General features: G+C 39.6%; 1 protein-coding gene across 1 annotated transcript in view; it reads left to right on the top strand.

Annotated features, from left to right (window-relative positions):
* The first annotated feature begins 1,857 nt into the window (after positions 1–1,857).
* Positions 1,858–13,795, top strand: part of TSPAN9 (tetraspanin 9) — a 283,711-nt gene continuing 271,773 nt past the window's right edge. Inside the window, exon 1 of the mRNA XM_075210193.1 lies at positions 1,858–2,186. The gene's annotated coding sequence lies outside the window, so the exon portion shown is untranslated. The remainder of the gene's footprint in view (positions 2,187–13,795) is intronic.

The following is a 13,795-nucleotide window of genomic DNA, read 5'->3' as shown; positions in this document are numbered from 1 at the left end:
AGAAGTGCTAACCACTGAGCCAACGTGCTGCCATGTCGGGGTGGATTATGATGTGACTGGGGGGGGGATTGTGCTGCGTCAGGGGGGGGGGGGGGTGATGTGCCTGAGGGAGTTATGATGTGGCTGGGGGTTGGTGTGATCTGGCTGGGGAGGGTGTGATAAATGTAATGTTTTATTATAATGTATTATATACTGTGTGATCATTGTTAATACACAATGGGGGAGATTTAAGAACATCGCGGCTGCGCATTGTTGCTGGTAGTACGGTAAAAATATCTGCTCATTTTTTTGCTCACACCTCTATGGAGCGCAAGCAAAAATCTGCGGATATTTCACTAAAAATATACGTGCGAGGTGTTTTCGATGCCGTTCTCTCAATGTGTCATGTTTAAAGTGATGCAGCCACGCCCCATGTTTACCACGCCCCCAAAACTAAAAGTTGTTGTACCAGGGCCCCAAATTCCTCTTAGTGGCCTGAGTGCAACAGTGAAATAGGAACCAAAATACCAGAAAAGTGAACTGCGGATAATACAAAACCTTTAATTGATATCAATACAAATACATTTAAAACATCATAGAAATCTTTATCATAAAATCATTGTTCTGCTCAAGGATAGTAATATAGTATAATATGTTTAACAGCTTATTATATATAGATGTCCACAGGATTGATATAGGTTTATAAGTAGTTATTCAACAATTCAAAACCACCATGTGTCCTTTATAGCTGAAATATAGCTACAATCAATCAAACAACAATACTAGTATTCCAGAATGTTTCTTTGATTGATTGCAGTTATATTTCAATAATTTACTGACAGAATAGTTTATTTATATTATTATTTAGGTCAGAAATTTGTGATGTGCCTTGGACTTTCACCGAAATATGGCAGCAGGCAGCACACAAATAGCAACTTACCAATATTTTATTTAACGTCCATAAAATGTAATACAGTACAATTTACTCTCTACATATAAGATATAATAAATATTTTTTGAGAGGTCATTAGTCTTTAATGATACTACTGTATCCTATTTTTCTGTAAATCCCAAATATACTTTTCATCTTGTACTAATCACAAAATAATTTATCCGACGCAGTTATAGAATCTTACTCCTTCACCTCACCGGATGCCAGAGCTGGCACTCGTATCCCCAACACATTGCCGACATCACTCCTGATAAAAACTACCATCAGTCATTTGAAAAATATTATTCTCCTTTACCACCACAGCCAAATCTCTGTCAAATCCGTGAAACACTGCAGTTGCATTAAAAAATGACTAAATGTTCCATTAACAACACTGCCTAAACTTTTTCCCATTGTTTACTTAGCAACCCCAGCATAATTAATGTATAAATAAATTCCAAACTAAATACAAGAAACTATGTTTTGGCGAAAGAAAAAGGACATTTAAATGGGGGTATTTAGTTTTGCGGATTATAATGCAAAAACTGAAATATACCAGGGATTCCTATTCTAAATACAGAGGGTAAAAAAAAAAAAAAAAAAAAAGTTAAATATTTTTGGCAAAATTAAAAATAGAAAATACTTTGTTGCCAGAATGCACTGGACACATTTTATTTTGAAGCTTTGTGTTTATGGTATTTTGGGCTTTATTGAAAAGCAATGAACCATTGCTTTGTTTATTTCCTGACTGAGGGCTGTTTTTTTTGATCCTAAAATGCTTTTAATCTTTGGGGAATGTGTGTGTGTTAGTGCTGTGAGGGACTGCTGGCCTTGTCATTACAAGGCAAGGGCTCCAATTGCAGTCAGGATAAGGAGGGGTAGCTGGGGAAGGCTGGGCTTGGAGTGCAGGAAAGATGGAGAGGAAGGAGGTACATAGGTGTTGCAGTCATAAGAAGAGGAGGAGCTCTTATTCACTGACCCAGCTCCACTGAAACTGAATCCCAAAGTGGCTGCACTTTTTTAATGCCCAAGCAGCCTGTTGCTCCATCTCCCCCCTCCAAACCATTTCCGCTCCTACCAAGCCAGTGACTCACAGCAACACATTAGTGTCTCATGTAGGAGACTGCTAAGGCAATTCCCTTCTATTCATTTTGCTTTTCACATGTAAAAGCTGCTTCTCCCTCTACTAAAGTCACTGCATTTCCTCCCCGGGATCCTGCCTGTCCCCTCCCCAAAGACTCCTTGCGCTTTCAGATACGCATTATTCTGCACACTGGTGAGTACATGTTTTTTTTTTAAGTAAATGGTCTTGTAGATGAAGTCAGAAGGAACTGACAATGAGCACAGGATTGGGAACGACTTGGAAGCTTCTTAGCTATAATTAGAAGCTTTTTGTATTATTGACCTAGTCTGGTTTTACTGTTTGCTGGTAAAGACCATTCACATCTTACAGTGACAATGGTGTGTGGAGCACAGCTGAGGCTGTGCAGACTGAGTTAGAGTTTGTCTTGTAAAAGTAGTTATGTCTGTGTTTTGCTTATTGTCATAATAGTGGTACATCATCCTAATTTTGTATTGCATTATGCATAGTTTGGAAAGTCTTTAGGGTTATAGATTATCAGCATGTACTGCATATATTGTGCATATACAAAATATACAAATAATATTTTATATATATATATATATATATATATATATATATATATAATATATATATAATCTTTATTATATGGCACATACAATGATGCAATGTACTATTACCCACACCGCTTGTTAGTGTCATACTGAATTTATCTACTGTATAATACTAGATTCCAATCTCAGGATTGTAGTATATAACTACTATATAGGACTAGGTAATCTGTGTCTCTTCAGCTCTTGTGGAACTACATGTACAAGCATGCTTCTGGGACTTGTAGTTCTATAACAGCCTGAGAGCTACAGGCTGACTAACTTTGATGTAGACTTTGTAATGACTGTAACGTGTTGACCTACAATATGTCTGTAGAGTTTGGGCTATATAATAGTTACAATATTAATTGTATATTCAGTAATAAATAAACTATCTGCCATACATAAAGTTCAAATATTGACTTTATAAGAGATAAGTTATATGACAGGAGTTGGTAGACCTGTTTTGAACCCTTCTGATACTACCTATCTAGACTCTGAGCTTGGATACCAGGTAGGCTGTAGCTTTCCTCAGCGTGCTGGGACTTGTAGTTCAGCAACAGCTGTAGAAAGCACTAGTCTGGATTATGCACGTTTTACAATAGGAGACCTCCTTCTTCCTCCTGCGAACTGTGTTTCCTGTGTTTCATAGATTGACAGATAGCTGCATGTACATTGTTGTTGTGGGTAAGTACAAATCCCTCATTCAGCAGTTCTCATATTTCTTCAATGGTTTAACCTTATTTGTACTAACGTCAGACTTAAGAAAGATGACATAATAAAGGCACTTTATAAACAATAAAAATATGAGGGGTGTCTTTTGTTTAACATTGGAGAGTATTTTTGTGGTGCTTCCTGTGTGGACATCGCCTGATACCTGTGCAGCTCTTCAGAATATATATATATGCGTGACATTGGTTTTGCACACGTGTGTGGATGGTCCATCCAGGGCTTCATGTGGCGTGTTCTCTGGAGGTGACTCTGCAAGCTAGAATTGCACATTAAAATCCAATCTCTGACCACTTTAGAACCACTTATTTCATTAAAGTAAAATGTTCCAATGGTCCCCTAAAATACTGCTTGTTTACTATCCTTTATGGCGTATTTTAATTATGAGTGTGAGCGGACATTGGGAATGTCTTATTACATTTGTCACTTTATGTGTGAAGCTTTTATGTTACATGGGGTCTACAAACAGCTTCTTGGCTGGAATGCAATTGAAAGGTGCAAAATGTCTCAAGTTAAAAGTATAGGACTTTTAAAAGTATAAATGCCTGTGTGTGCTTCTGCAAAGTAAGGAACCCCAAAAAGCATTCTCCCCACCCCTTCATCTCATTTCATTCATTTGGTAAAATGAAATCTAATTTTTGCACTTCTTAGGTGGACTTATTCTGATCTTAGCAAGGAAAGCCGGCACTTTGACCAATTATTTGCACTTTGTTGGAAATTTATGCCCACTTGTGCAAATCGAGACATTTTGTTGACAGAATCAATATTCAGCCTATTAATTCACTAGTGACATGATTGAGGCATGAGGCACTACTACCGTGCTTAGCGGTGTCCTCTGGAGCCCGCTCCTCTGTTCTTCTATCTATAGTGCCCGAGTTGTGTCTGCCTATCTCAGGAGGTGCCAGGGTCAAGGGATCGCTCAGAGAACAGCAATCTGCCCTAGCAACAGGCTATTTGTGGGTATAGTGTGCCGTTATTATCTCCTATTTCTGACCCTCCTTGTTTCCTGACCATCCTTGTCTGCTTGTGACGCTGACCTTCAGCACATTTCCTGACATTAAACATATATGCCCGTCCTGATTATATTTGTGTTTCGTGCTTTCATTTCTGGGCCTCCTTGTATTGGCTGCTGACTAGGGGGAACCCGGGGACCGCATCCTGTAGGTGTCCTGCCGCAAGTCCATCAACTCATTGTGAGAGTATCTAGACCTGATACCCATTTAGACTCTGCACCACAGGTACATCGGCGCCAGTTGCTATCTGCTCAGGAAATCTGTGGCATGTACCCTGCAGAAAATGTAAGGGATGTTGTCATCCTTTGAGTTTGGAATTGGCTCATAAAAATTGTAAATCTGTGGTATGAGAGTGAAGGGGATATTGGGAAAGCCTTATTTTGGGAGAAATGGTTGGCCTATGGCAGTGATGGGGACATGAGGTAGCTGGAGAGCCGCAGGAGCTTAAAAAAGGCAGCAGCACCAAGGAAGTGGTGCCCTCCCTCCTCCTCCGGTTATGCCGCGTGACCTCCCTGCGCTGTGTGGAAGAAGTCACACGACGCAAAAGCTTGCTGCCCCCGTTCTAATCAGGTTGGGTTGGCGGCTGCATGCGAAGGCTTGGGCGCCAGTTGTCCACCACTGGTCTATGGTGATACATATAACATTTTCGTATTTATTTAATATTATTTTTTGTTTTCAGTGATCTCATTTTGAACTACTAACTGATGCTGTTCAGGCAGGAAAGTCCCTGAGCGTCTAAACATGTTTTTTTTTTAAAATAATGCGCTTGGGGTGTTTAAAATGAATATTTTATGTTTAGTTGTAGGGTCTGTTGGAGAAATCAGGATTTATAAGTTAATGATCCTCTAGCTATCATGCAAACGACGGTTAACCTCCTCACAGCCATAAGTATTTTTCAGTATTAATTATAAAATTAATGGCACCATAAAAACGTCTTCAGTCACAGATAGCAGTTCCTTGTCCTGCTCAAGCACTGAAACCATAAGGCTTTATTCACACAATTATTCTTTTTCATCTGCAGTATTTGTGCAGTTTACAACATAGCCATATATTCCTACAGTATCTTCTAAGAGAGCTGACAAATGTAATATTTATTTTGTGAGATCTCTGTAAGAACTCTGATAGAACAATGTGCAATTTACAGTTCCAGGAAATTCCCTTGTTATTTTTTCAACAATGGCTCAATTATTGTGTTTTATGGTGTGGAATGGGAAAGTGAGTGCTCAGTAGGTAAGAATGCCAATAAATGATAAAAATGAAATGATAGAAATTGATTATTACTAGATTATTACACCTGGGGTATATTTACTAAGCTGCGGGTTTGAAAAAGTGGAGATGTTGCCTATAGCAACCAATCAGATTCTAGCTTTCATTTATTTAGTACATTCTACAAAATGACAGCTAGAATCTGATTGGTTGCTATAGGCAACATCCCCACTTTTTCAAACTCGCAGCTTAGTAAATCTAGCCCCAAGTGTTTTCTGACTCAGGATTTCACTTGCGTACTTGTCATCTTATATTTTAGGCAGATAGAGAAGCAGGCCTTAAATACCTTCTCACTTAATTATGGCCTTATATGTTTCTCACTGGCAGATCACTCTTTTTATTTTTGACTTCTTGAAAGACGTACAACCATGTATAGGCCTAATCGTTATATTTATAGTTTACTTGATACAATAATTGATTTGAAGCCTTTAAGTTTTTTGTCCTATGCACTATACTACTATAGACTAAGGGGTAGATTTATCAACTTTCTAAAAAGGAAAAGTATAGGAGTTGCCCGTAGCAACCAATCAGATTCTAGCTATCATTTATCTAGTGCATTCTAGAAAATGATAGCTAGAATCTGATTGGTTGCTATGGGCAACACCTGTACTTTTCTTTTATCGAAGTTTTGATAAATATACCCCAGATTTACAACCCCCTCCTCCAGCTTCTGAGGCTTTTTTTTGGATGGTCCATGAGCCACTGTAGATGTTCCATGTTCCCGACCTGCACCATTTGCCAAATGTTTTATTGTAATTAAGAAAGGGATTATATTTAAACTGATCTTACTAAACCAATGGGGGAATATTTACTAAATTTTCTAAAAAGGAAGAGTGGAGGTGTTGCCCATAGCAACCAATCAGATTATAGCTGTCATTTATCTAGTACAGTCTAGAAAATAATAGCTAGAATTTGGTTGTTATGGGCAACATCTCCACTTTTGCCTTTTCAAAGTTATAGTAAATCTATTATATTATTATTTTATTAATATCCCTCCACCTTTCAGTATCTTTTGACAAAGTGATTAACCTCCTTCTCACCCCTCTTTACTCATAAACTCCTTATTCATAATGGTAATGCTATGCCATGTACTTATTACCATTTTCAAGTCAAACATTTACCAAGGAACTAATGGGAACTGCATAGTTCACAACTTTCCCTGGCTTACAGGGACATTCCTCAGATTTAAAGATTTGCCACTGACCATGGCCCAGTTTTTGAACTGAAAATCACAGCACAACGTCTCTTATACTAGATGCAATACTCAGTGTCTGGTGTTATTCTGTATACTATATGTTAGGACAAATCACATCATCCAGGTACTCAGTGTGTTATAAATGACAGATAGCAGCTAATTCCTGGGAGTCATTTGTGCACATTTTCCTTGGCTCCTTAAAGACTCCTAGGTTGGAGTGACTGAGTGAATTATCTGCATTATTTGGTCCACTGTAAGATTTAAGGTGGGTATGTCAGATACAATGCTAGAGTGCTGTGTCTTATGGGTTAGTGTTCCCTATGTATTTTAAATACAGTCAAAAGTTATCCCACTAATTTTCTTATCATAGGTGCATCTGACGCAAAAAATTGTACAGGCGCCTAGTTACTCAACCCGAGTGCCGAGCCGTCAGATCTGTGCCCAGTTTGGCCACATGTTTTTCTCTATATATAGATAAACGTGTGTGGCCAAATTGGGCATAGATCAGCACTCGGGGTAAGTAGCTAAACACCTATAGATTCTTCCATCTATCTATCTATCTATCTATCTATCTATCTATCTATCTATCTATCTATCTATCTATCTATCTATCTATCTATCCATCTATCTATCTCTATCCATGTTCTGTCTGTTTGTCTCATATCTATCTATCTATCTATCTATCTATCTATCTATCTATCTATCTATCTATCTATCTATCTATCTCTATCCATGTTCTATCTGTTTGTCTCATATCTATCTATCTATCTATCTATCTATCTATCTATCTATCTATCTATCTATCTATCTATCTCTATCCATGTTCTATCTGTTTGTCTCATATCTATCTATCTATCTATCTCCTATCTATCTATCTATCGATCTATTTATCTATCTATCTATCTATTTATCCATCTCCTATCTATCCATGTTATATCTATCTTATCTATCTATCTTATCTATCTATCTTATCTATCTATCTATCTATCTATCTATCTATCTATCTTATCTTATCTATCGATCGATCTATCTATCTATCTATCTATCTATCTATCTATCTATCTATCTATCTATCTATCTAACTATCTATCTATCTATCTATCTATCTATCTATCTATCTCTATCCATGTTCTATCTGTTTGTCTCATATCTATCTATCTATCATCATTATCATTTATTTATATAGCGCCAACATATTCCGTAGCGCTTTACAATTGGGGACAAACATAATAAACTAATAAACAAACTGGGTAAAACAGACAAAGAGGTGAGAAGGCCCATATCTATCTTATCTATCTATCTATCTATCTATCTATCTATCTATCTATCTATCTATCTATCTATCAATAAATTTCCAATTTCCATTTCGACCACTGATATGCAGTTATGTTTGGGAATTGCTGGCAACAATCTAACTGCCTGTTAAAATGAGGGACCTTAAGAAAACAGGTGAAATACAAAATTTACAGAGGCAAAATGTGGGACTCTTCTGGGAAAACAGGGACACATGGGAGAGGTGTCATCCAGCCAGCAATAAAGTGTAACTTTAAATTGTATTCAAATATGCAGCAGTACCAATGTTAACTCTCAGCATTTTTTTTTGTTAACACCCCCTGCCTCTTCCCCATTTTATTATTGGTAACGAAAAACAAAAACTCCAAAACATGTTTCCTGTTTTTACAACTAATTAAGATCCTTAAAAGTCAATGAACTTAAAGTCTTGAGTGCAGATTGTTAACCTTACAACTCCCCCTTCCCTGGGCAAATCTTGACATATCTACATAGTTTATTAAAACTTTCTAGAAGTTGTTGAAGTCCCAGCCAAGGAAATGAACACATTGCAGCTGGCTACAGCAGTTTACAGGTCATGTCAACAACATTTTTCATATATATTTTATTTTTTTATTAACTCTCAAGGCTTTACTATAGAGGTAATCCAACCTCATAGCATGGTGCTAGCTTTCAGAGTGCAGGTAGTGTGTATTCTAGAGATGTTTCATGATACAAAAAGCCATTTGTTTTATGCATCTTTAATAAATGGAATGTAATGTCAAAAGATAAATCATTCGTTTGCAAAATAATGCACGAGTACAGCACCACCCCCTCTCTTTCATGAGCTGCCAGTGTTCATCATTGTCCTCAGCTGTTGAGGCTTATTGATGCAGACATTCTGAGACCCAAATGTAGAAGACTGTTAATCAGCAGGAATTAATTTACACAACCCTCCGAGCCTTAAGCTCCACCCCTATCCACTAGCCACGCCTCTTTTACACAGAACGATCACTAGTTTTGTTGGTTCTGTCACATAACATTATACAGTGAAACCATTCTCATTTCAGATTAAAGCAGAAATCCCATGAGTTGTTTTGTTTTTAACTTAAATCACTGTAGCAGGCCATAAGAAGAATGTTGGAATTTATTATTTTGTATTGTTTTTTTCTTCAGGCTTCTTTTAGGGATTTATGACACTGGGCTACCATGGCAACCACAGTTACATGGCATATGCTGTAGTAAGCAGAGAGGCTTTGGAACGCCCCTCTGATCTCTGTCTGCACTGTGAAATCCTCTTTCTCCCCTCTCTGCCATCACATGACATGCTGAGAGCTGACTGTGTGGCTGTGTCTGGCAGGCTTGTTTTGTTTTACAACGAGAGAGCTTTTGAAAAGGAGATAATAATTTTTAGGAGGACAGCTAATACATGATCAGATGCATGCTTAAAGGGTACTTACTCTTGCTATATTAAAAAATAAATAAAATACATCTTTCATGAGGGCTCTGCTCTAACAGACACAATATACTGTAGGATACATCCAATACATACGTGGAATATAAAATCCCAGCAGAAAACAAAAAAAGCTTGAATCGGGCACTGCTGTGTGCGCTCGAGTTTGACACGCCCTTACTGCATACCTGCCTACTCTCCCGGAATTTCACGAGTGTGTGAGTCAAGGATTACACCTAGGCAGCGAGCTTGTGGGGTGGGATTTATGGTCATGTTATCAACATAGATAGAAATGTCAGGTATGCTCTTGTTGGTGGGTGGGAATATTATTAACTCTGTTTTAGAAAGATTAAGTTTGAGTTGGCGAGAGGACATCCAGGATGATATGGCAGAAAGACAGTCAGTAACACGGGACAACACAGATGTCGAGATATCAGGAGAGGAGAGATAAATATGGGCATCATCCACATAGAGATGATACTGGAATCTAAAGGAACTTATTAGATTTCCAAGAGAAGCGGTATAGATAGAGAACAGCAGAGAACCTAGTACTGAGCCTTGTGGTACTCCAACTGATAAAGGAAGCGGAGCAGAGGAGGCCCCAGAGAAATTAACAGTGAAAGAGCGATTAGAGAGGTAGGATGAGAACCAGGATAGGACAGTGCCTTCAAGACCTAGGGATTGCAGCGTTTGTATGAGAAGAGAGTGGTCAACGGTGTCAAATGCAGCCGAGAGATCCAGGAGAATTAGGAGAGAGTAATGGCGTTCAGTTTTAGCAGTGATCAGATCATTGACAACCTTGGTCAGCGCAGTCTCTGTGGAGTGTTGAGAACGAAAGCCAGACTGAAGAGGATCCAACAGGTTGTTTGCGGAAAGGAAGCGTGCGAGGCGAGTGTAGGCAAGTCTCTCTAGAAGCTTGGAGGGGCAAGGGAGCTGAGAGATGGGACGGTAATTTGATAGAGAGTTTGGGTCGGAATCTTGTTTTTTTAGAATAGGAGTAATCACTGCATGTTTGTATAGTGACGGAAAGATGCCAGTAGAGAGCAAGAGATTACAGATTTTAGTTAGAGGTGAGATGAGCACAGGAGACAGGGATCTACCAATTTGCGAGGGAATAGGATCAAGAGGACAGGAGGTAGAGTAGGAGGATAAGAAGAGAGTAGAAATTTCCTCTTCATTTGTGGGGTCAAATGAAGAGAGGGTGTCAGAGGTTGGTGGGAAGGAATTGAGCCAATTGTTTGACGAGGAAGAGGGATACCAATTCTAGTCTGATCTTATCAATCTTGTCCTTGAAATAGGAAGCAAGATCCTGGGCACTGATAGTTCCTGATTACGTTCCTTAATGAATCAGGCCCCTGGTGTTTGGTGTAAAAAAACTGACACTGGTAATTAGGTAATTGAACAAAGCATATATTTAAAAGTATATCTAGTGCTTGCAAGAGCTGGTGTTGCATTCTGGAAGTTGTAGTGCTTTTCACCGCTCCGTCCTTGATCTAGTATACAGTGTTTTAAGCAGTCACTCAATCAGCAGATTTGAAATTAAACAGCATTACCAGCCTGGGAAAATAGATATATATTTTATTTAAATAAAATACATTGTTTGCTTTATATACTATTGTAGACATAAAATGCACAGTGTGAAAGTTTATAGTGTTTACCATAATACCATAGGAAAACCAATAACGACACGGACAACAGAATAACGTTGGAATTAAAATATATTTATTAAATGGCTAATATTAAACTAAAGGGGCTGAAAGGCGGACGAGAGCAGGGCAGTCAGCAAACACAAAACCAATAACGGTGGAAAGGTCAGACCATTGAACCACCAACCCAGGATCATACCTTATCAATTGGCCGGTGCGAAATATATGTCCAACGGCAAGACTACACCCCCCTTATAACCGCCAGTAAAATATTCAACATACTGGCCCAGAGTCCCATTCACTGGACCCAACACACGTGATGACAACAAAATCCAAAAGAGGGAGTAGTGACCTATGACGATATAACCCAAGCACCATATGGAAACTTACCGACTGCACTGCTCTCCCACCTGAAAGACACAAAATATAACCAACCAAAAAACTGCCGGGTGGGAGGGAGGAATCCGGAAGCAGAGAGGGGGAAATGGTGAAGAACTTCACCTATATAAAACTAAGCCACCCCCTCCTCTGCCTTATTGGTTCACATGTAGAAGCATCCCATAGGCTAAACACCTTAATCACTCACCCACGTGATTTTAACTGCGTTCAGGTTGATGGCCACACTTCTCTTACCATGATGGCATTTACCATGATGAGAAATGAGTTATATATAACTGGAGTTTTTGTACCTTTAAAAATTGCCTACATCAACCCAAGATATGTAAGTTAAATAAGAATTTGGAATTATTTAGTATGTAGAGGTCAGGCCCGGCGCTCCCATTAGGCAAGGTTAGGCACTTGCCTAGGGCGCCGGGCTCTGGAGGGCACCTGGAGGGCGCCACAGAATTCTAAAAGACTTTAAAACTGTGCGGCGACCGCTGACCATACCTGTCACGGCCGCCGCACAGCATTCAGATGCACGGGGAGGGGGGGAAGAGGCTATTTTGTCACCACCGCCGCCTCTCTGCTCCGTCTCCTCCCCTCCACTTACTAGTGTCAGTGAGTGGAGGGGAGGAGACGGAGCAGAGAGGCGGCGGTGGTGAGACAAGGTAAGGAGAGGAGGGAGGAGGGCGGCGATTTTTGTGGGGGGGGGCGCCGCTTTTTTAAAAATGCCTAGGGCGCCGTGGACCCTAGCACTGGCCCTGGTAGAGGTGCAATATTTACAGAGGATTTCCCCACTTTAATGTTTGATTTAGGAAAAATTAAACCGTCTCTCGTTTCTCTCCAATATAAAGTATTCACCCAGTGTCCTGGTTTTGTGTACACAGGTATCTGCAAGTATTTCACCAAAGGACCCCACAAGTAGATCTCCCAACATTTGCTTATGTTCAGATGTGGATAATTTGTTTTTCTACATTCTAAGTACACAACAGCTGTCCATAAAACAGCCAGAAACGTCTTTAAATATCCACTAGGCAGCTTTAAATAAAATGGAGGAAAACCCTCCCTGTAGAGTTAAAAAAAAAAGTAAGAACGATTCCTCCTCTAATTTTTTATGCCTTTTGCATATTTCAACATTTTTGAAGGGACAATAAATGGATCTGGAACTAAACACAAAACTTGAAAATAGGGGTAGATTTGAGGTGTTGCCCATAGCAACCAATCAGCTTCTAGTTGTCATGTTCTAGCATGTAATAGATAAATGATAGTGAGATTTCGATTGGTTGCTGTGGGCAACACTTCCACTTTGCCTTTTTAGAATGTTTGATAAATCTTCCCCTTAAATCTAAGGAACCTCAGTTCATGAGTTTGATAGTGATAATATTTTACAGCCTTTGCTGGCTGGGAGCAGCCATGATGATGATAGTGGTGGCTGAGTGGGCAGTTTTGTGCTATGTATACAGACACCACAGGACATTCTATTATTATAGGAGTTCTTATGTTTACTTTTTTATTGTGTGTGTAATATAATCAGGTGAAAAAAGCTAAAAAAGAAGTATACATTTATTGTTCCAAATCAGTGCCTACGGATGTGGAACAGACTTGTTTTCTTATTTTCAGAGTAAACAGAGCTGTGTTGAAATTCAAAGTGAAAGAGTATTGTTTACCCTCTGCTAGATCTGTGAGATGTTTGACACTGTATGTGCCTTTGCTTAATAGGCAAGAGCCTGCTATCATTTTCTATGTGAGGCTCACTGGTGTGGTGTGCAATAAGCTTAAAGGGGTCCTCTGCTTTTATAATGTAGCTCAAGTCATGTGCGTGCTATGGTAGTTTAACCTGCGGCTTGCAGTGCTGGGTTCCAGGGGTGCACGCAGGGGGGGTTTCTGGTTCTCCAGAAACCCCTACCCTCCGCGAAAAACGGGGGCTAAACAGTGCCCCTACATAGCGGCCCTTTACTGTACAGCAGCCGCGGCGCTATCAAAGAAGCGTCCGCGGCGGTGCTGTACAATGCAGTTTAGCCGAAATAGAGCTGCTGCGCATGCGCGGCCGCATGTGCAGCAGATCTCTATATTTTTTCTGCGTGCGCCCCTGGAGTTCCGCACAGCTCTTTCATAAGAAAATATCAAGGACCACAAAGACCTGTTGGACATTTACATCATCACCATCAGCTATTTATATAGCGCCACTAATTCCGCAGCGCTGTACAGAGAACTCACTTTCATCAGTCCCTGCCCCATTGGGGCTTACAGTCTAAATTCCCT

This window comes from Mixophyes fleayi, chromosome 4, assembly GCF_038048845.1.
Source record: "Mixophyes fleayi isolate aMixFle1 chromosome 4, aMixFle1.hap1, whole genome shotgun sequence".
Lineage (NCBI taxonomy): Eukaryota > Metazoa > Chordata > Amphibia > Anura > Limnodynastidae > Mixophyes > Mixophyes fleayi.
Note: the sequence above shows the minus strand (reverse complement) of the source record. Positions and strands in the feature narration are given on the sequence as shown.